Source organism: Ambystoma mexicanum, chromosome 1q, assembly GCF_040938575.1.
Source record: "Ambystoma mexicanum isolate Mex_15411 chromosome 1q, UKY_AmexF1_1, whole genome shotgun sequence".
In the NCBI taxonomy this organism is placed as follows: Eukaryota; Metazoa; Chordata; class Amphibia; order Caudata; family Ambystomatidae; genus Ambystoma; species Ambystoma mexicanum.
In genome coordinates, this window is record NC_090922.1 from 1,551,661,213 (window position 1) to 1,551,680,875 (window position 19,663).

A 19,663-nucleotide genomic window follows, 5' to 3' on the forward strand; every position below is an offset into this window, starting at 1 on the left:
AAGTTCGGGGTGATTATTAGTTTTTTCCAGCATTTGCGTAGGTTCGGAGGTTCCGATGCGAGTACGGGAGGGGGGCCGGGTGAGTGGATGGCGAACGAGAGAATGAAGTGATAGGACCAGATGATAGGGGTGGGGAGGTTTAAATGAATCAGGGTGTTGGAGCTAAAGATGGCATCAAGAGTGTGTCCTTTATAGTGAGTCGGGTCGTTTATGTGGGGATGGAGATTAATTGCATCTAAGCCGTCAACCAGGGCATGTGTCATAGGGTTGGTGGGGATGTCGAGCCATATGTTGAAGTCTCCAAGAAGGGTGAGGTTGGGATGGTTTAGTTGGAGGGTGGCGATAGAGATGCACATGTTGTTTGCAAATTGTTTATCGTAGCCAGGGGGCCTGTAGATTATTAGGAAGCTGTGTGAGAGCGACGGGGAGAGGGAAAGTTTAACGAGGAGAGCTTCGCAGGATGGAATGGAGGGTTAGTTGTCCATGATTGAGGCGCGGAAGAGAGATTTGAAGACGAATGGTACCCCCCCTCCTCTGGATGGACGGTTCACTGGGATGAGGCAGTAGTCAGGGGGAAAGGCTTCTTTAGCGATTGGGCTGAAGTCATCAGAGAACCAGGTTTCAGTGATGAAAACTAGGTCTGGTTTGACAGAGGTGAGGCGGTCATAGATGCAATGTCTGTTTTTTGCTACAGATCGAGCGTTAAATAGGATACAGTTTATATCGGCAGGCAAGGATGGTTTTGGTGCTGGAGTGGGATGGGGCGGAGGCGGGGCGAGCGGAGGGAGAGGGGTAATGTTAGTGATGCTGGGGAATAGTGGGCGTGCAGATAATTTGGCTGGTTTCGGGTGGGGTTGGGTGGCTGCGTGTGATAGGATGATCGGGTTTGGGTTGGGGGATTCGAGGATGGGTTGTGGCCGATTAGGAGTTTCAGTTGCAGTAGAGGAGAAATCAAGGGAGAGGGGTTTCAGGAAGGGAGAGGCCATGGGGGAGGGAGTAGAGTGTGGGAGAGAGGTGGTGGGTCGAGACAGGGGAGGCGAGGAGTGCTGAGAGGTTGAGGGGGACCAGGAACGTTTCCTCTTTAGTTTCTTTGCTGCGACTGGTGTCAGAGAGAGGGTAGGTGGGTCAGAGGGGGAGATGGAAGCAGCTTTGGTTCTTGCTAGGGCTAGGCGCGCAGTTTTTAGGGAGGGGAAAGGGTGCGGTCGGGGGGGAAGGTGGCAGGGGTATGAGGGCAAGGCGAGGGGTGGGTGATTGCAGGGTGGGGTGTGGCCGGTATGATAGTGAGGGGAGCGGGTATGGGCAATGCTGGGGGGTCGGGTTCAGGGAATGAGTGGTCTTATGGTGAGTGGCTCGCCATCGTGCCCCCCCTGGCTTGGTGTTTGGAGAGGGGAATGGCAGGGGGTGCGGAGGAGGTTGGGGTGATTTGGGAGGGGGAGGGAGGGAAGGCAGATTGGAGGGTGCGGGTGGTCCACGGGGGTCGTTTCTGACAGACTCTGGTGGGGTGGGTGCGCTCATGATTTGTCCGAGCTTTGGGTTGATTCAGGAGGGTTTTCTGATTGTAATTCTAAGATCGGTGGTTCACGCTCATCAGGCACACTTCCAGGTACAACTGGTTAAAGACTATTTGGTGCTTTCTAGATACAATGGTAGAGGGAGATGATAATCGTTTATTAGGTACACTTCTAAGTTCACCTGTACACAGAGATGATATCCGGTCAGCCTTAAGATTCAATTTGTTTAGAGGGGGTATTTAGATTATTAGTTACCGTTTTAGATTCTACTTTACACAGCTATACTGCTAGTTATACTAATATGATTGAGTAGGGCACGCTAGTGGGTGGACTTCTTTCAATTCACCTTCATATAGGGAGGGTATTAGGCGTGAATCTAGATTCAGCTTTCCTCAGAGAGGCTATTGGTCACAACTACTAAATGCAATTGGGTGCACTTCTAAGTTCAGCTTTCCTCAGAGAGGCAATTGTGCGTAGCTTCTAAGTGCAGTTGGGTACCCTTCTAAAATCAACTTTTCTCTGATAGGCAGTTGTCCGCAACTTCTAAGTGCAGTTGGGTACCCTTCTAAAATCAACTTTCTCAAAGAGGCTATTGGACGCAAATTCTAAATGCAATTGGGTTCAACTTTTTCAGAGAGGCTATTGGTCACAACTTCTAAATGCAATTGGGCGCATCTTCTAAATGCAGTTTTTCTCAAAGAGGCTATTGGGCGCAACTTCTAAATGCAATTGGGCACCCTTCTAAATGCAACTTTCTAAGAGAGGCTATTGGGCGCAACCTCTAAGTGCAATTGGGAGCAACTTCTAAATACAGTTGGGTGCACTTTTAAGTAGGGTTCAACTTTCTCAAAGAGGCAATTGGGCGCAGATTCTAAATGCAATTGAGTACACTTCTAAATGCAATTGGGTATACGTCTGCATTCAACTTCTAAAAGCACTTCAAAATCAACTTTTCACAGAGAGGTACACTTCTAGATTCGCTTTCACAGAGAGGCTATAAGAGATTCCATCTAAGTGTGGCGTATGCTAACAATCACACTTCTGCCCAGAGGCGGCGCAGGCTAATCTGTGTGGTTCTCTCGGGCTACTGTACTGGTTAACATTAGACTGCAGGCCATTGAAAGGTAGGTTAGAGTGGCAGGAGCTTTCTGGAGTAGAGTAATTGCTCTACCTCCCACCCAAGCCAGCACTTACAGTTTTGTCGATGTCTGGTGGCTTCCTTGGCTTCCCCTGCGGACACCTGCTGACACTTCCTAGAGCCGCTTCTGTTGGAGCCGCCCTTGGCCTTGGGGCCCTTAGCCGCTGGTGGCTGCCGGGCAGAGGGCTGCCGTGGGAGGAGCAGTGATGAAGGGCGGGATGGGCGGTTCGGGAGGTGGGAGGGGGCGGGACCAGGAAGGGGAGACCGGGAGACACGGGGCAACACAGGGCCTGGGCACACAATATCTTAGTAAAATACAAGGAAAAGGGGTGCGGATGGGCAGGCACACTCACCTGCTCCTTGGGAGAAAAGGGAGCGGGTGCACCGACACGGGTCACTAGACCCAGGCAGCAACTTGGAGGAAGCCAATCAGAGGTGGGGGGCTGGCTGGGAGGCGGGCGGGCGAGGGAGAACCAGGAAGGGGAGGCCGGGAGACACGGGGCAACGCGGGGCCTGGGCACACGATATCTTAGTAAAATACAAGGAAAAGGAGCGCGGATGGGCAGGCACACTCACCTGCTCCTTGGGTGCAAGTGCTGGGCTCCCTGGGTTGGGGCAGCAGTGCAGGCTGAGATGCTGGGTGCTGGGTGGGTGCAAGTGATGGGCGGGTTGGGGACGCTGGGTGCTGGGTGGGTGCAAGTGACGGGCTCCTTGGGTTGGGGGCTGCAGTGCAGGCTGAGATGCTGGGTGCTGGGCGGGTGCAAGTGATGGGCGGGTTGGGGATGCTGGGTGCTGGGTGGGTGCAAGTGTTGGGCTCCCTGGGTTGGGGGCAGCAGTGCATGCTGAGACGCTGGGTGCTGGGCGGGTGCAAGTGATGGGCGGGTTGGGGACGCTGGGTGCTGGGTGGGTGCAAGTGACGGTCTCCCTGGGTTGAGGGATGCAGTGCAGGCTGAGACGCTGGGTGCTGGGCGGGTGGAAGTGATGGGCAGGTTGGGGATGCTGGGTGCTGGGTGGGTGCAAGTGCTGGGCTCCCTGGGTTGGGGGCAGCAGTGCAGGATGAGACGTTGGGTGCTGGCGGGTGCAAGTGATGGGTGGGTTGGGGATGCTGGGTGGGTGCAAGTGCTGGGCTCCCTGGGTTGGGGGCAGCAGTGCAGGCTGAGACGCTGGGTGCTGGGCGGATGCAATTGATGGGCGGGTTGGGTACGCTGGGTGCTGGGCGGGTGCAAGTGACGGGCTCCCTGGGTTGGGGGCAGCAGTGCAGGCCGAGACGCTGGGTGCTGGCTAATGGTCAGTCTAAGGGGGGCTGCTGAGCCAGCGGTGCCTCTTAGCGCCTTTAGTAGCTGCTTCTTCCATGGTGCTGGAAATAAAGAGGCTGCTTGATTCTGTGGTTTAGGTGTTGTCCTCTCTCCATAATTCCTAGTCTGTAGTATGCATAACGTGTCATAGGTGGGTGCATGTCGTGTTTGGCTGATTAGGCGCCTTCTTGTGTGAAAACACTCTTTACAATTTGAACCCGCGCAGAGCAGGTGCAAAATATAAATGTTTTGTCCATGTTAGTCCAAAAGCAATAGTAATGTTACAGGTGTATTTCTTTAGTTGTAAATCAAAATTGTAAATGTCTAGCGGGAATTCATGGGAAAACATGTGTGAATAGAATGCGTGCCGTTTCTGTTTTCTCCAGTGTTTATTAGCATAGAGTCAGGGGGCAGTGGCATAAGGAGGAATGAACATGCAGAGGTGTGTGAAGGCGAGGGGTAACCACCTGCAGCCCTGCTTTCCCACCTCCACTGTATGATCCGGGACTTAAGACACAACATCCGGAAAGGAAGAGCAGAGAGGATTGTGGGAAGGTCTCTCAGCCCGGGGCACTGAACCTTCATAGTTTGGAAATACAGATAATTGGTTGGAGCCAGAAGGGGAAACTTAAATGAAATGTGTGAATAACCCTTAGGCCATCCTCTTGCAGGTTAAGATACATAGCAGTGGTTCCAAAACAGGTTTCATTAGAGAAATATTTAAACTTTCTTTCCCTGAAGCACAGAGATGAATGAGCACCGCCAGCACACAGCCATGTTCTGCACCCATCTCTTTCCTCACAGTGGGGCGGGTATTTTTCCCTTTCTGATAAACCTGGAATATATGAAACAGGGAAAAAGTGTGGGTTTCCCCATTACATAAAGACACATGGGAATCACCTGTGTTCTGAGGATAATTTTTGAGTGGTATTAGTAAATGCAAATTTCGAGCACAGGGAATGGAAACTAGAAGAGACAGAAAGGAGACATTGGGCCTCATTACAAGCTTGGCCGCGCAGGAAGGACGTGGTGGTGATTCCATTCCAGACCAGCAGTTTGCCGGCGGGATGGCCTGATTTAGGTCCAGCCATGAGCTGGTGGTATGTCCGACTCCCCGCCAACAAACTGCATTATTACCAGACAAGCTCGTATGATGCCGCTAATAGCGGGTGATTACGAGTGCGCGAGCGTGCGCAAGCCCCCATGCCGTTAATGGCCATACCGGCATTCCGCAAAAGGCCCTCCAACCCCCAGATAGCGGCATCACGGGACACGCCGATACCGGCACCGCCTAGGAGGAACCCCTAAATACCGACTCGGTAAGACCAACATGCTAATACCGGGCTCGTAAAACCGGACCCGGAAATAACGTCATTGCGTCAGAGCAGGAAATTGGCCGGCGGCCATCTTTAAAAACACAATCCATTGCAATCCTCCATAACCACCAGTGCTGTGTTGAAAAACCCTGGGGATGCCCAAGGCCACCCGGAAGACGACCCCCTGGCAGCGGAAACAGCGTTTCTCAAACGCAGAGCTAAATATGCTGGCGGACACTCTCGCTGCACATGCAGACATAATGAAAGCCAATGACATGAAGCATGATGCCCAGATGAGGAAAAAGGAAATATGGCAGGAGGTTGCCCGGAAGGTGTCAGCCGTGGGGACCACCCCATGTACTGTGCGTGACTGCTGCAAGAGGTGGGACGACCTCTGCTTGAGGGTTAGAAACATCCTGTCAAGCAAGAGGAGGGCGGCCATGGCGAAAGGCAGGGGTCCCCACTCACCTGCAAAGCTGATGCCCTGCGAGGAGACTGCCAGCACATTTATCGATCCTGAGTCAATTGAGGGATTTGGAGAGATGGAGATGGGTGCGGCATCATCCCAAGAAGGAGGTGAGTGACCCTGCATATCCCTGTAGGGGAAACCATGACGTAGCACAAGTGACGTGGAAGTGAGACTAGGCAAGGCAATGCATGTCCCTACACCCACATCAACATATCCAAGTCAAGATTGCGGCCCAAACCCTGCCACACAGAAATGCATGCTGAGTGCCAATCCCATAACCATCACAAGGGCAACATACCAGGATCGTGCCCATGTAACCCAACACACAAAGCCCATATCAACGGCATGCCACCTGCCATGCATTGATTGCCAATATGCCTCCTCAGAACACCAAGTGCCACACACCGGTAAGACATGGATGCATGAATGTATGAATATTGAACAGCACAATTGTATGCCGCTGTCATGTGACACCATTACTGATGACCTGCATCTCTTCTAACCCCCAGGCACCGATGAGGAAGATGCCAGTCAGGAGAGGAGCGCAAGGGCATCCACATCACGCCATAAGACAAGGGCCACTGCCACCACCACCCCCCCTGCCAGACAAACAGGCCAGACCCACAGGCAGTGTGCCTGACCGGGTGGAAAGCTAGCCAACAGCACCTGCTGCCAGTGTGCCCGACACACATCAGGACCAGCAGCACACACCCACAACAGTCGGAGGGGTGTCCCTTCCTGCGCCACCCACCACAGAGGCCATTGCGGATGCCAATGTGGACCCCGAGGGAGTCACAGTAGTGACTTCTACACCCACCCCAAGCACCCTGCCCACGAACTGGCAGGGGGGCTACTTCACCTCTATCTCCATCCTCATCATCCTCACCCGGGGCATGCATGTCAATGTCAGGTGGCAGCATACATGCCAACATTCTGTGACCAAAAATCTGTAGGAATCTTTAAGTTTCAAAAATAGTCAGGCGAGGAGATAATGATAGGAATAGGGCGCGTCAGCAGCCCATTGTCATTGAATGAGCCCGCCGCCGCGGGTGCATTCAATGACAATGAGCCGCCTGCCACGCCTTCTGCCATCACGTCAGCTCGCGGGAGCCCTTGAAAGACCCACCGGAGTTGACGTGGTGGGGGGCTAATCGCGCCTTTTGTGAAAGGCACTCGCGGCGGAGGGGCGCCCTTAGCCCACCGCCGTGGGCGCCTTTTACATCAAAGGCCTGCATGCTGCGCCTTCTCCCGCTATGCCAGCTCGGGGAAGTCCTTGAAAGACTCCCCCGAGCTGGCGTGGTGGGGGGCTAATGGCGCCTTTGGCCAAAAGGCACCCGCGGTGGAGGGGCGCTTTTAGCCCACCGCCGTGGGTGCCTTTGACATTAAAAGCCTGCATGCTGCGCCTTCTCCCGCTACGTCAGCTCGGGGAAGTCCTTGAAAGACTCCCCCGAGTTGGCGTGGTGGGGGGCTAATGGCGCCTTTTGCCAAAGGCACCCGCGGCGGAGGGGCGCTTTTAGCCCACCGCCGTGGATGCCTTTGACATTAAAAGCCTGAATGCCGGGCATTCTCCCGGTACGCCAGCTCGGGGGAGCCCTTGAAAGACTCCCCCAAGCTGGCGTGGGCAAAAAAAAAAAAAATGTACACAAAAAAAAAAATTTTTTTTTTTACAAAAAAAAATCGGTATTTGGTGTCAAAAAATCTGTAGGCGGTAGGACTGATTCAAAAGCAGTATCCTACCGCCTAAATCGGTAGGGTTGGCAAGTATGTGGCAGTGGTACATTTCTCCGGACGCACATGTTTTGCAGCATGACACAGGCCATGGTGATCTTTGCCACCTTCTCAGGACTATATAGGAGTGCTCCACCAGACCTGCTTAGGCAGCGGAACCGCGCCTTCAACAGGCCAAAGGTCTGCTCAATCACAACACGGGTACGGGTGTGCACATGATTGTACTTCTCTTCGTGGCAGTTCTGTGGGTTCCGCACAGGGGTAAGTAGCCACGTCCTCAAGTGATATCCTCCATCACCTGCAAGCAAATACAAATAGGTGTGTATCACTCTGAGCTGCCACCTTCAGGAAGCACAGTCATGGCCGCAGCTATTTGGTTCTGGACATGCACATTTCCCTGTACGTATGCACAATGTTACCTAGATGCATTCTATACTGTCATGAGGTGTGGTAGTCTGGATGGCATTCAATAGATGATGCAGGGTGTAATCATGCATGCTGAGGCAAATGTACTGTGGTAGTACGACAATGTTTCGCCTCCCGTTCATGCTGTGTATTCTACACTGTGCATGGTCACACTAGCTACATTGGCACAGTTGCAATCCTGTTCAGTCATGCGTTGCTTGCCATCACCATGGTGGCCTGGTTTTGCCTCTTACTTGTTGTCATCGATATGCATAATTGGTAAAATATGTGCCAGTGATGTGTCATGTTCCGTTTGTGAGGTTCAGGTCTGGAGTGTTTAGCTCTGCATGCATTCTCCAATCACCGTCAATTGCCACCCAGGTGGAGTATGCATCCCCCCCTTTCCCACCCAGGTGGAGTATGCATCCCCCCCCTTTCCCACCCAGGTGGAGTATGCATCCCTATTCATCAGTACCACAAAGCACTGCCATGGGCCAGTTGGGCAACTCACCAAGCAGCAGGGCACATGGTCCAGCATGTCGCTCCATGTGATGGGGTAGCGTGGAGTTGCGCAGAACCATGGCATCATGTGTTCATCCGGGAAATCGGGCGCAGCAATGTGTGATGATCTTGCTGGAGTCACATACCATTTGCACATTGATGGAGTGGTATTGCTTGCGATTGCGGTACACCGCCTCTATGGCATGGGGGACTACCAATTCCACATGGGTGCAGTCCAGGGCACCAACACAATGCCAGTGCATGGAAGCCTACTTTGGTGTCGGCTATCTCCTGGGCAGTCTGTGGTAGGGATATGTGGGTGCTTGCATGCTTCAGGAGGGCATCCAGCACTTGGTTCAACATGCGTGAAAATAGTGGTTGTGAAATGCCATGCAGCTGGCCCACTGTGTGTTGATAGGTGCCTGTGGCCAGGAAGTGGAGCACAGGCACCACCTTTAGTAGCGGGGGATGGCAGTGCGTATTCCTATGTGGCTGGCAATGTCGTTCTGTACCATGTCCACTATGGTGGTGATGGTGTCACGGTCCAACCGGTACAGGGTGTGGATCTGCTCAGGGGTTAGGTTGAATGGCCTGGGTCTGGTGTGAGGGATTGGTGGCTGCCTACGAGGCACTGCTGGCTGCGCTGGTGGTAAGTGCTGGGCCTGTCTCACCCTCCTTCTCCTCCTGCGTCTCCTCTGTGCTGCCTGTTGTTGCTGCTGTAGTTGTTGTTGTAGTTGGTGTTGTTGCTGTAGTTGTAGCAGTATAGGCATGTCCTCCAGCGCCATGATTGTAACAGCTAGTGGTAGCATTTTGGTGTTGGAAGTGTTGTGGCGTGTGGGTGTGCTCATTTAATACTGGCCCAGCCTCCATAGACTCTACCTGTGGTGATTGTGTGCACCTGTGGCAGTTGGCTTGATTGCTGATTGCTGTTTGCGGGTGGTCCGCGATGCCTGTATGGCCGGCATCGTGCAGGCAGTGATTACCGGCTTCTGGATGCCGGTATTTGCATTTCCGCGTGGGTTGGGATGTCCTCCTATTACCGGCATGCCAGTATTGGCTCCCCGAAGGGGCGCGTGTACGCACCCATGTGTCAAGCTGATTGGCCCGAGAGGACCGCGTACCTGTAGTCTTGGTGGTTGGTCTCGCAGAGGTCGCCAGTCTGGAGTCCAGGAACTGATGAGATAGCGGCACGAGGAATCAGCCTCTCCACCACCCAAATGAGGAACTGGGTGAAGGATGGACCAACCCCCAATGTCACAAAGGCACTCTCCCAGGTAAGCGTGACAAGAGGATGTAGGCTCAGATGGAGGGAACCATAGTCCAGGTAGAGCTTGTTGTCCAGACCATGAATCTTCCAAGAACCTCAGTGCAGCGACAGTTGATAGATAGACCAGTGTAGCAGAAAGGTATTCGTAGTAGGCAAAGGAGCTTGGCTGGTGCAGATAGTTCCAATGGTACACAGGATGAGATTCGGAGTCAGGCAAGACAGGAAAGAGTGAGGACAGTTGGAACTAGTTGTCTGGCCAATTAGAGAACTGTAGGAACGTGCCCAAGATGGAACAGGGGGAATGCAGGCTAGTGTGGGATAAGTCCCCTCTACACAATGATGACTCAGGACAGAACTCCGGAATGGGCTGAGGGAAGACTGACCCAGGGCAAAACCTAGGTAGTAGCTGGAGGCTGGCTGGCCCAGGGCCGAACCCAGGTGAGGATTGAAGGCAGGCAGGCCCAGGACAGGACCCGGATAAGAACTGGAGTCAGGCTGGCCCAGGGCAGGCCACAGGTAAGGACTGGAGGCAGGCAGGCCCAGGACAGGCCACAGGTAAGGCTGGAGGCAGGCAGGCCCAGGACAGGCCACAGGTAAGGCTGGAGGCAGGCAGGCCCAGGACAGGCCACAGGTAAGGCTGGAGGCAAGCAGGTAGGCCCAGGACAGGCCACAGGTAAGGCTGGAGGCAAGCAGGTAAGGCTGGGCAGGAACAACGAGGAAAGCGAAGCAAACCGCGTTGAGACGCGGGCAGCTTTGACTAGCGGCCTCTTTTATGGCCGCCGGCGCCCGAGAGGCCTGGAACGCAAACCGTTCCGTTTCCGGGCGCCGGCGAACCCAGAACGAGGCTTGGAAGGCAAGCCCCCACGGCGCATGCGCGGAACCGAGAGAGAGGACCTCCGCGCATGCGCCGAAGGCCGCCGGCCCTGTAATCCGTTGCTCCCCTCCCGGCGAGTCCCCAGACGCGAACGCGCGGGTAGACTCGCCAGGAGGAAATGGGAGCGGCAGACCCCAGTCTCCCGCGTGACATGACACTATGCCCCCTCCCAGGAAGACCCGGGGCCCCAGGCTTCCAGGGAAACCGTACGTAGAACTCACGTATCAGCCGGGGAGCATGCACGTGCTGGCGCGGTTCCCAGGTACGATCACAGGCCGGGTACCCCTTCCAGTCAACCAAATAGTGGAGCACCCCTCTACGGTACCGGGCATCACAGATCTCGTGTACCTCAAACTCAGGGCCCCCCTGTACCAAAACAGAGGCCGGACGAGGAGAGGTGCGGCCATAATCATCGACCACATAGGGTTTTAACAGGGACACGTGAAAAACGGGATGTACACGCCAGGAAGAGGGTAGGTGAAGACGGAAGGCTACAGAGGACAACCGTTTGGTGATAACAAAGGGTCCCAAATATCGAGGGGCCAGTTTGACGGGCAGATTGCGGAGAGGCAGGTTCTTTGAGGACAACCACACCTTGTCGCCCTCCTGGAAATTAGGTTCTGCACTCCTCTTCCTGTCTGCCTGTCTCTTCATCCGATCCTTGGCTTCACTTAAGATCTTGTGTGCAAGTTCTTGCTGTTCCCGGATGTGTAAGACCAGACCATCAGCAGAGGGAACAGTACTAGACGGAACTGGTTGAAAAGGCATTAACCGAGGATGTAGACCAGTGGAACAGAAGAATGGGCTGACTCCAATGGAGGCATGAACAGTGTTGTTGTAGGATACTTCGGCCAGATCTAGCCCACCTTTCCAATTAGACTGTGTGGCATTGGCAAAACAGCGGAGGTACCCCTCCAAAGTCTGATTGGTCCTTTCGGTTAGCCCATTTGTCTGTGGGTGATAGCCTGAGCTTAGAGCTCTATGTATTCCCAGATGACCACACACCTGTCTCCAAAATGATGAAAGGAACTGGGTACCTCTATCCGATATGATTTTCTCCGGTAGGCCGTGCAACCGGTAGATGTCGTGCAGAAACGCTGAAGCCATTTGAGTAGCTGTAGGGATTTTCCGGAATGGGATGAAATGGGCCAGTTTGGTGAAGCTGTCCACAACCACCATTATACAGGTGTACCCTTCAGATGGAGGCAAATCCACAATGAAATCGGTGGCGATGGTATGCCATGGATAGGGAGCCACTTCGGTGGGCATTAACAAACCCAATGGTCGTCTTCTGGGAACCTTGCACTGGGCACATATTGGACAGCTGTCAATGTACTTCTGGACCTCGGTCGCCCAACCAGGCCACCAGAACTGTCGGGATATCAACTCTCGAGTGGCTCTGACCCCGCGATGTCCTCCTATGGGTGAATCATGGAATCCGTGTAGAATGCCCCTTCTAATGGCTCCTCTGGGTATGTAGAGTCTTCTTTGAAAAAACAACAGTCCGTCTCGTTCTGATACTAGTTGCCGACTAAGAAGGGACGTTCTTTCTGGATCCGACCGAGTGGCTTCCGCGATGGACTTAAGGTGAGAGGACAAGGCCAGCAGAAAATGGCGAGGAGAAATCAGTGGCTGTTCTGGACAGGGCGTCCCATCTACGTTTTCCAGGGACCTGGAAAGCGCATCCGCTTTCGTATTGGAGGTTCCCGGGATATAAGTAACATGGAACTCAAACGGAGAGAAGAAGAAGGCCCACCGGGCTTGACGAGGAGTCCGACATTGCAGAGAGCGAAGATATTGCAGATTGCGATGGTCTGTCCGCACCTCCACAGAAAAGCGTGCTCCGAGGAGAAAATGTCTCCATTCCTCGAATGCGGTCTTGATGGCTAACAGTTCCCTTTCAATCACCGCGTAGTTTCGTTCGCTGGGACTCAACTTGCGAGAATAATAGGCTACTGGATGTTCTACCAACGTGATAGGATCTTTCTGAAGAAGGACTGCCCCTACAGCAAAGCTGGAAGCATCGGCCTCCACTATGTAAGGCAACTCTTCCTGGGGATGGCGCAGGATCGGGGCAGCCATAAAGGCCGACTTCAATACGTCGAAAGCCCGGGAAGCCACGAGATCCCATTCGAACGTGATCTTGCTGCTGGTTAGCCTGGTGAGGGGCGCCGAGATCTGTGAGAACTGTGGGATAAAGCGCCTGTAAAAGTTTGCGAATCCCAGGAAGCGTTGGAGAGCCTTGATATCGTGTGGATGTCTCCATTCTTGTATGGCTCGCACCTTCTTGGGATCCATCCCAATGCCTTCTTGATTGATAACAAATCCCAAGAATTCAATGCTGGGTTGGTGAAAGCTACATTTCTCCGCTTTGGCGAACAGGTTATTGACGGACAGCCGATGAAGGACCTCACGAACATGTTCCACATGCTCGTCTAAGGATTTAGAGAATATCAATATGTCGTCCAGATAAACCCAAACGGATAACCCTAACAGGTCACCAAAGATGTAGTCCATGAATCGTTGAAAAACAGCGGGAGCATTACATAGGCCGAAAGGCATAACCCTGTATTCAAAATGCCCAAAAGATGTCTTGAAAGCTGTCTTCCACTCGTCCCCACTCCTGATGCGCACCAAATGATAAGCTCCGCGGAGGTCCAACTTGGAGAAGATTCGCGCAGTATGCAGGGTTTCAAGGATGCTGCGAATTAAGGGTAAAGGATACCGGTCCTTGGCTGTTATGTCATTCAACTGCCGGTAGTCGACACAGGGTCTCAATGTACCTTCTTTTTTCTTTACAAAAAACAGGGGGAATCCTGCAGGCGATTTCGATGGCACAATGTACCCCTTTTCTAGACTCTCCGACAAATACTCCTGAAGAACTAGCTTCTCGTCACGTGTCAAAGCATATAGTTTCCCATGGGGAATAACGTGGTCCGGTAGCAGGTCAATGGAGCAATCAAAAGAACGGTGTGGAGGAAGGGGTATGTTGCCAGGTTCAGAAAACACATGTTTGAATTCGGAATATTCCTGTGGGACCAGAGACGTGGAACATAGATGAACCCCATTGCTGTCCGTTATTAGAGAAGTCGAGACGGTCCTGGTGGGAACGGGTAGCTTGCATTCTTGAGCACACCGTTCGGATGAAAAGGTCAAGGTCTGGGTTCTCCAGTCTATCAAAGGATTGTGGTGTTGCAACCAAGGTAATCCCAAAACCATCTTGTAGTTCGGTGACTTGATAACATCAAAGGCTAGTTCCTCGTAATGATCAGCAATCAGAAGGGCCAGTCCAACTGTGAACTGACTAACGGGTCCAGAAGACAAGGGAGTACCATCAATAAGCTCCACCGACAGAGGCGTGTGTCTGGAAACGAGTGGTATCTTATGTCTGGTGACGAACGTTTCGTCGATGTAATTGCCGGAAGCCCCACAGTCCAGTAGACCGGATACTTCCAGGTTCTTGTCTGGTAGTTTAATTCGGACCTTCAGGGTCTGTAGTACCGCTGGTTGCATGGGCAGACGTATAGAACAAATAACAGAAGGGTCTGAGGAAGGAATGGGACCTGTCGTTGCCCTTCCTGTATACGACAGGTCTCCTAGTTTCCCGACTTCTTCTTCTGCGGACGCAAAGGACACGTACCCAAATAATGTCCAGCTGCTCCACAGTAAAGACACAAACGCAAAGACCTCCTTCGTTTCTTCTCTTCTTCCGTCAAAGGTCCCCTCATGGCTCCTACTTGCATGGGCTCAGGTCCGGACTCGGTCGACCCAAACGAACCAGCAGGTGTGTTGGTTGTCCGGGGACCGCTTCTGTCAAGCCGACGTCTCTCAGCCTTTCGTTCGGCTAGCCTTTGGTCAATACGGAGTACTCGATCGATCAAGAGTTGAAGGCTCTCTGGTTCAGGGATGTGAAGTAACTCATCCTTGTACTCCTCTCTCAGGCCTCGACGAAACAGTGTCTTCTGTGTAATTTCGGGCCACTGGGAGTCAGTAGCCAAAAGTCGGAAACGGCTGATGTAGGTGATGACGTCATTGCATCCCTGTTTGTAGTCCATCAATTGATTCTGTGCAACGGAGGCCAGGTTCGGCGTCTGAAATACCTCAAGAAAGGCCTTTTCAAAGGCAGCAAAGTCATTCAAAATAGGACTGTTCGTAACCACAAACGGAGTTGCCCAAGCTAATGCGTTCCCAGTTAGGTTCCCCAAGATGTAACCAATCTTGGCCCTATCAGTGTTGAAGTAGGTAGACCTGAAGAGAAAGTGTATTCTGCAGTGGTTACAAAACTCCGCCACCCGTCTAGGGTCTCCGTCGAATTTGATGGGTGTTGTATGAGCCAATGATCCCTCTCCTTGAGAGGTACTAGGTGCTCCTTGCGTTATCATTTGTCGTAATGTTTGATTCTCCTGACGCAGGGCGGTCATCTCGGCCCTGAGCGCTAGCAACTCGTTCCTCATGTCCTGCGATTCATCCATCTCTGAATCAGGAGGAAGGCGTCTCAATCTGTCAAGCTGATTGGCCCGAGAGGACCGCGTACCTGTAGTCTTGGTGGTTGGTCTCGCAGAGGTCGCCAGTCTGGAGTCCAGGAACTGATGAGATAGCGGCACGAGGAATCAGCCTCTCCACCACCCAAATGAGGAACTGGGTGAAGGATGGACCAACCCCCAATGTCACAAAGGCACTCTCCCAGGTAAGCGTGACAAGAGGATGTAGGCTCAGATGGAGGGAACCATAGTCCAGGTAGAGCTTGTTGTCCAGACCATGAATCTTCCAAGAACCTCAGTGCAGCGACAGTTGATAGATAGACCAGTGTAGCAGAAAGGTATTCGTAGTAGGCAAAGGAGCTTGGCTGGTGCAGATAGTTCCAATGGTACACAGGATGAGATTCGGAGTCAGGCAAGACAGGAAAGAGTGAGGACAGTTGGAACTAGTTGTCTGGCCAATTAGAGAACTGTAGGAACGTGCCCAAGATGGAACAGGGGGAATGCAGGCTAGTGTGGGATAAGTCCCCTCTACACAATGATGACTCAGGACAGAACTCCGGAATGGGCTGAGGGAAGACTGACCCAGGGCAAAACCTAGGTAGTAGCTGGAGGCTGGCTGGCCCAGGGCCGAACCCAGGTGAGGATTGAAGGCAGGCAGGCCCAGGACAGGACCCGGATAAGAACTGGAGTCAGGCTGGCCCAGGGCAGGCCACAGGTAAGGACTGGAGGCAGGCAGGCCCAGGACAGGCCACAGGTAAGGCTGGAGGCAGGCAGGCCCAGGACAGGCCACAGGTAAGGCTGGAGGCAGGCAGGCCCAGGACAGGCCACAGGTAAGGCTGGAGGCAAGCAGGTAGGCCCAGGACAGGCCACAGGTAAGGCTGGAGGCAAGCAGGTAAGGCTGGGCAGGAACAACGAGGAAAGCGAAGCAAACCGCGTTGAGACGCGGGCAGCTTTGACTAGCGGCCTCTTTTATGGCCGCCGGCGCCCGAGAGGCCTGGAACGCAAACCGTTCCGTTTCCGGGCGCCGGCGAACCCAGAACGAGGCTTGGAAGGCAAGCCCCCACGGCGCATGCGCGGAACCGAGAGAGAGGACCTCCGCGCATGCGCCGAAGGCCGCCGGCCCTGTAATCCGTTGCTCCCCTCCCGGCGAGTCCCCAGACGCGAACGCGCGGGTAGACTCGCCAGGAGGAAATGGGAGCGGCAGACCCCAGTCTCCCGCGTGACATGACACCATGCCACTATTAGAGGCACCATTATTTAGGGTGCCGCTAATAGCGGGTTGCTGGGTCATAATACACTGGAGCGGTAAGCGATGCCGGTAATCCTTTACCGGCATCGTTTTTCCATTACCTCTAACCTCGTAATGACCCCCTAAATCTTCTGAATCCAGCCACAGAAAACCATGATTCATTTTCAGTTCAAATCTATCTTTTAAGCCGGTTTCATCCTTTGTGTACAAATGCGTCACGACATTTGTAAATTGACATTTTAACATCAGTTAATCCTGTATTTATTCTACAATAAGGAATTTAACAATGCCTATTCAGATGTCCTTGTATATTCATATACCCTTTCTTTTTTTTGTAGAATGTTTTAGATCTATCTGCAAGGCCAGCAATTGGCCTACTATGGACTGCCGGGTGATAAGAAGGAAGCTTGCCACCAAAATGTGCAAAGCCAGAAGAGGCCTAAATAAGACTCTGCCTTTTGAAATGCAGAAAGGATGATTGTTATTTGTTTATATTTTTGCAAACGTATTGATTCTTGTAGAATACAGCTGTGTCGTTAAACTACATTTGTTAAATAAAAAAAGTTGAACACTTTCTGAGCATATGTTTGATTGAAGACATCTTATAGCCACAGCAATACTATATTAAAATATCAACAATGTATACCTGCAGTATTGTACATCATAATATAAACTAGGTAATTGTTAGCTGGTTTTACCGATATTGGGGTGAAGTGACTGGCGGCAGTCTGTCATGCAAGTAAATCTTTAACAGATTCTGTTTAGGTAGCTGAAAGTGTGCATTTTAGTGCAGTGCTTTGTGATTGTGGGAGTTTATTGGGTGTGCGGCCATGTTAGTTGGAGGGGGGAACTGAAATAAGGGAGTTTACGGGTTGGTTCGTGACATTGGGGGGGGTTGTAGTTTTGTGCAATGAATCAGCAAACTTAGTTGATGACATTTGGGTGCTCTAGCATAGAAGGCAAAGATGGAAAGTGAGAGCTGCAGAATTCCCTTGAGGTTTCCCAGTGCACCATCCATAAGTCTAACTAGATTCATCCCAAAGTAATACCGCCTGCCTTACTCACAAGGGATATATCCCAGACGAATCAAAAACCTTTTCCCAAATCTTTTGGAAGCATCTTGCAATAATTTAAAATCATCCTGGAGTTGTCTGCAATAATCAGTCACAATTCCAAACCCATCCTGAAGTCCTCATAGAACCATCTGGAGTAATCCCCACCCATCCTGAAGTTATCATGGGGTCATCCCGGAGTAATCCTGAAGTTGTTTTAGAGTCATTGTGGAGTCATCCCCACTCATGTTGAAGTTGTCGTGGAGTCATCCTGGAATAACCCCCCTCATGTTGGGGTAATCCTTCATGTCTGCCACCTGTGTGATTGCCCGGTATGTGCTGATGAGACACTCTGGGCTCTTTTAATGGATGCTGTGTGGGTTGACTTGAGGCTGGTGTGGGTGAGAGTTCAGTGTTGTCCACATGACCATCAGTGCTGTGTGGGGGAGACCTTTTCATGTCCTGATATCACCAACAAGGAATAGCTCTTATTTTTGTTTTCCTTTCTTTCAGCGACTTCTTCGGGGGGAATCGAGTGAAAAACAGCAAAAGAATTAGAAAATTGGTTGACTTGTCAAGTGGAGTATGGTGAGGGCAGGACAGGTAAAAAGAGCAGAACAGATAATAGAGCTTGTGACTGGCTGGCGGGCGACGCAGAGGTCACATGACATTCTTCATTTGAACAGGCTGCACTGTGTCTTCTGCAACCACACTGCCCTCTAGAGGATGTGAGGGTAGTTCCATTAAAGGGCCAGGATATCAATACAATTGATTGTCGAAATCTTTTCTGCTAGGAGGAGAAGGGTCACATAGAGAGCAGCGTGAGCCTATCTGGAAGCCGCGAGTGCCGGATAACACCATCCAATGAGGCCCCCGAGCAGAAGGAAGCAGGAGCTCACAAGGTCTGCAAGGGAGAGAACCTTGAGAGGCTCTCCTGGGTATAGAAGAGAATGCCACAAAAACAGCTACCCGCCTACACACGTTCTAGGTGTGTCTAGTTGCAAAAAGTGATACCTTTCATGTCGGTTGATTGATAACAACAGAAACAATAGAGATATGCATTTTTTAATTTTATGAATACAAAACACTCAAAAAGATTTTTATATTAAAAAAGACAAAAAATGCATTTTGTTTACACATAACATCACATAAAAAACATGTAGTGAAAGTCAATGTTTTCAACCAAATCAATTTCTTTAAACTTAACACGATCATCATATATTGGCGATGTTGTGGGGTTAGTAAGGGTGTGAAGTGAACATCTTATTATTTCGTGAAACCTCAAATTGCAATTAGCTTGTCCTTGACTCTGTCGACACCGAGAAGTGTGTTTCTGGGTACTAGCAATGATTATTAAACTAGAAAAACACTCTGTAGCCAGCTAAAGATGCTATAAGATGTGTGCTGCACCCGTCTTCAGGACTTTGTATGGGAACACCCAAAGTTGGAAGTCAAAGGTAGTTCATTGGTTGATGCCCTTCACCTATGGCAATCTAAAAACCAAAACGAAAAAGCCGTATTGGTAACATGATAAACGAACCCAATCAGAGTGTCGTATCTCTATTAGTGTGCACATGCAACACTTTCCACTAACCTCTCAATTGCTTGGTTGACGTGTGTGGCCTCAAGTTAAGTACAAATATGGACGAAATTCAGTTGTCCAAACTGTGAATCTTCACGATTATTAGAGCTAGAAGATAATTTTTGAATGATAAATAAACTTTAAATGTTTATCTTTGCAATTTCTTTTGGCTTTGTTCGTTATATACAAAAAATGTAATCATTACACTATGACATCCTGACAGAGGAGAACCTCTGTCTGTTTTTAAAAAAAACAGTTCTCTGTCCACATTTTTGAAAAGTCACCATGAGAAAATGTTGGTACTGACCAAGGTGCATATTACCTAAAGTTACACACCTACTGTTCCGGACTGTATGTGATGTTTATATTAGAAACATTTCGTGCATACTGGTTTTAAATGAATGGGTACCTTTCAAAGAAAAGAAGAGTATTCTTTTATTGGTTATGACAAGCCGAAGGCGTATTTTCGCGTGTCCTGTCCAATTGTCTGGTGCTCGCCCAGTCTGTCGATGTAAATACTAGAGTTTAGCGGGCGCGGTAGTTCATGTATTTACCTTTATAGCGTGTTGTTAATAGTGGCTCTCGCACTTCAATGCTGTTCTTTCTTCACAGCGACCTCAACCTGTGGCTGCCGGATATTGTCACACTCGCATGCAGAAAACTAAACCTTCACTGCAATGACAGCCTGGTTAAATACGTCCGCCATCTAAGAAAAAGCGGACGCGGCCAACAAGGGTGGCTTGTTAAAGGTGCGAAAAAAACAATTTCGACAGATCATATTACCATCTGTAATTG

The 19,663-nt window shown here is 51.3% G+C and overlaps 1 long non-coding RNA gene across 1 annotated transcript in view; it reads left to right on the forward strand.

The window, feature by feature from the left end:
* LOC138552153 (uncharacterized) overlaps nucleotides 1-16,808 on the forward strand; it is a 147,065-nt gene extending 130,257 nt beyond the window's left edge. The window contains exon 2 of the long non-coding RNA XR_011295849.1: nucleotides 16,573-16,808. This is a non-coding gene — a long non-coding RNA (uncharacterized lncRNA). The remainder of the gene's footprint in view (nucleotides 1-16,572) is intronic.
* Nucleotides 16,809-19,663: the final 2,855 nt, after the last annotated feature.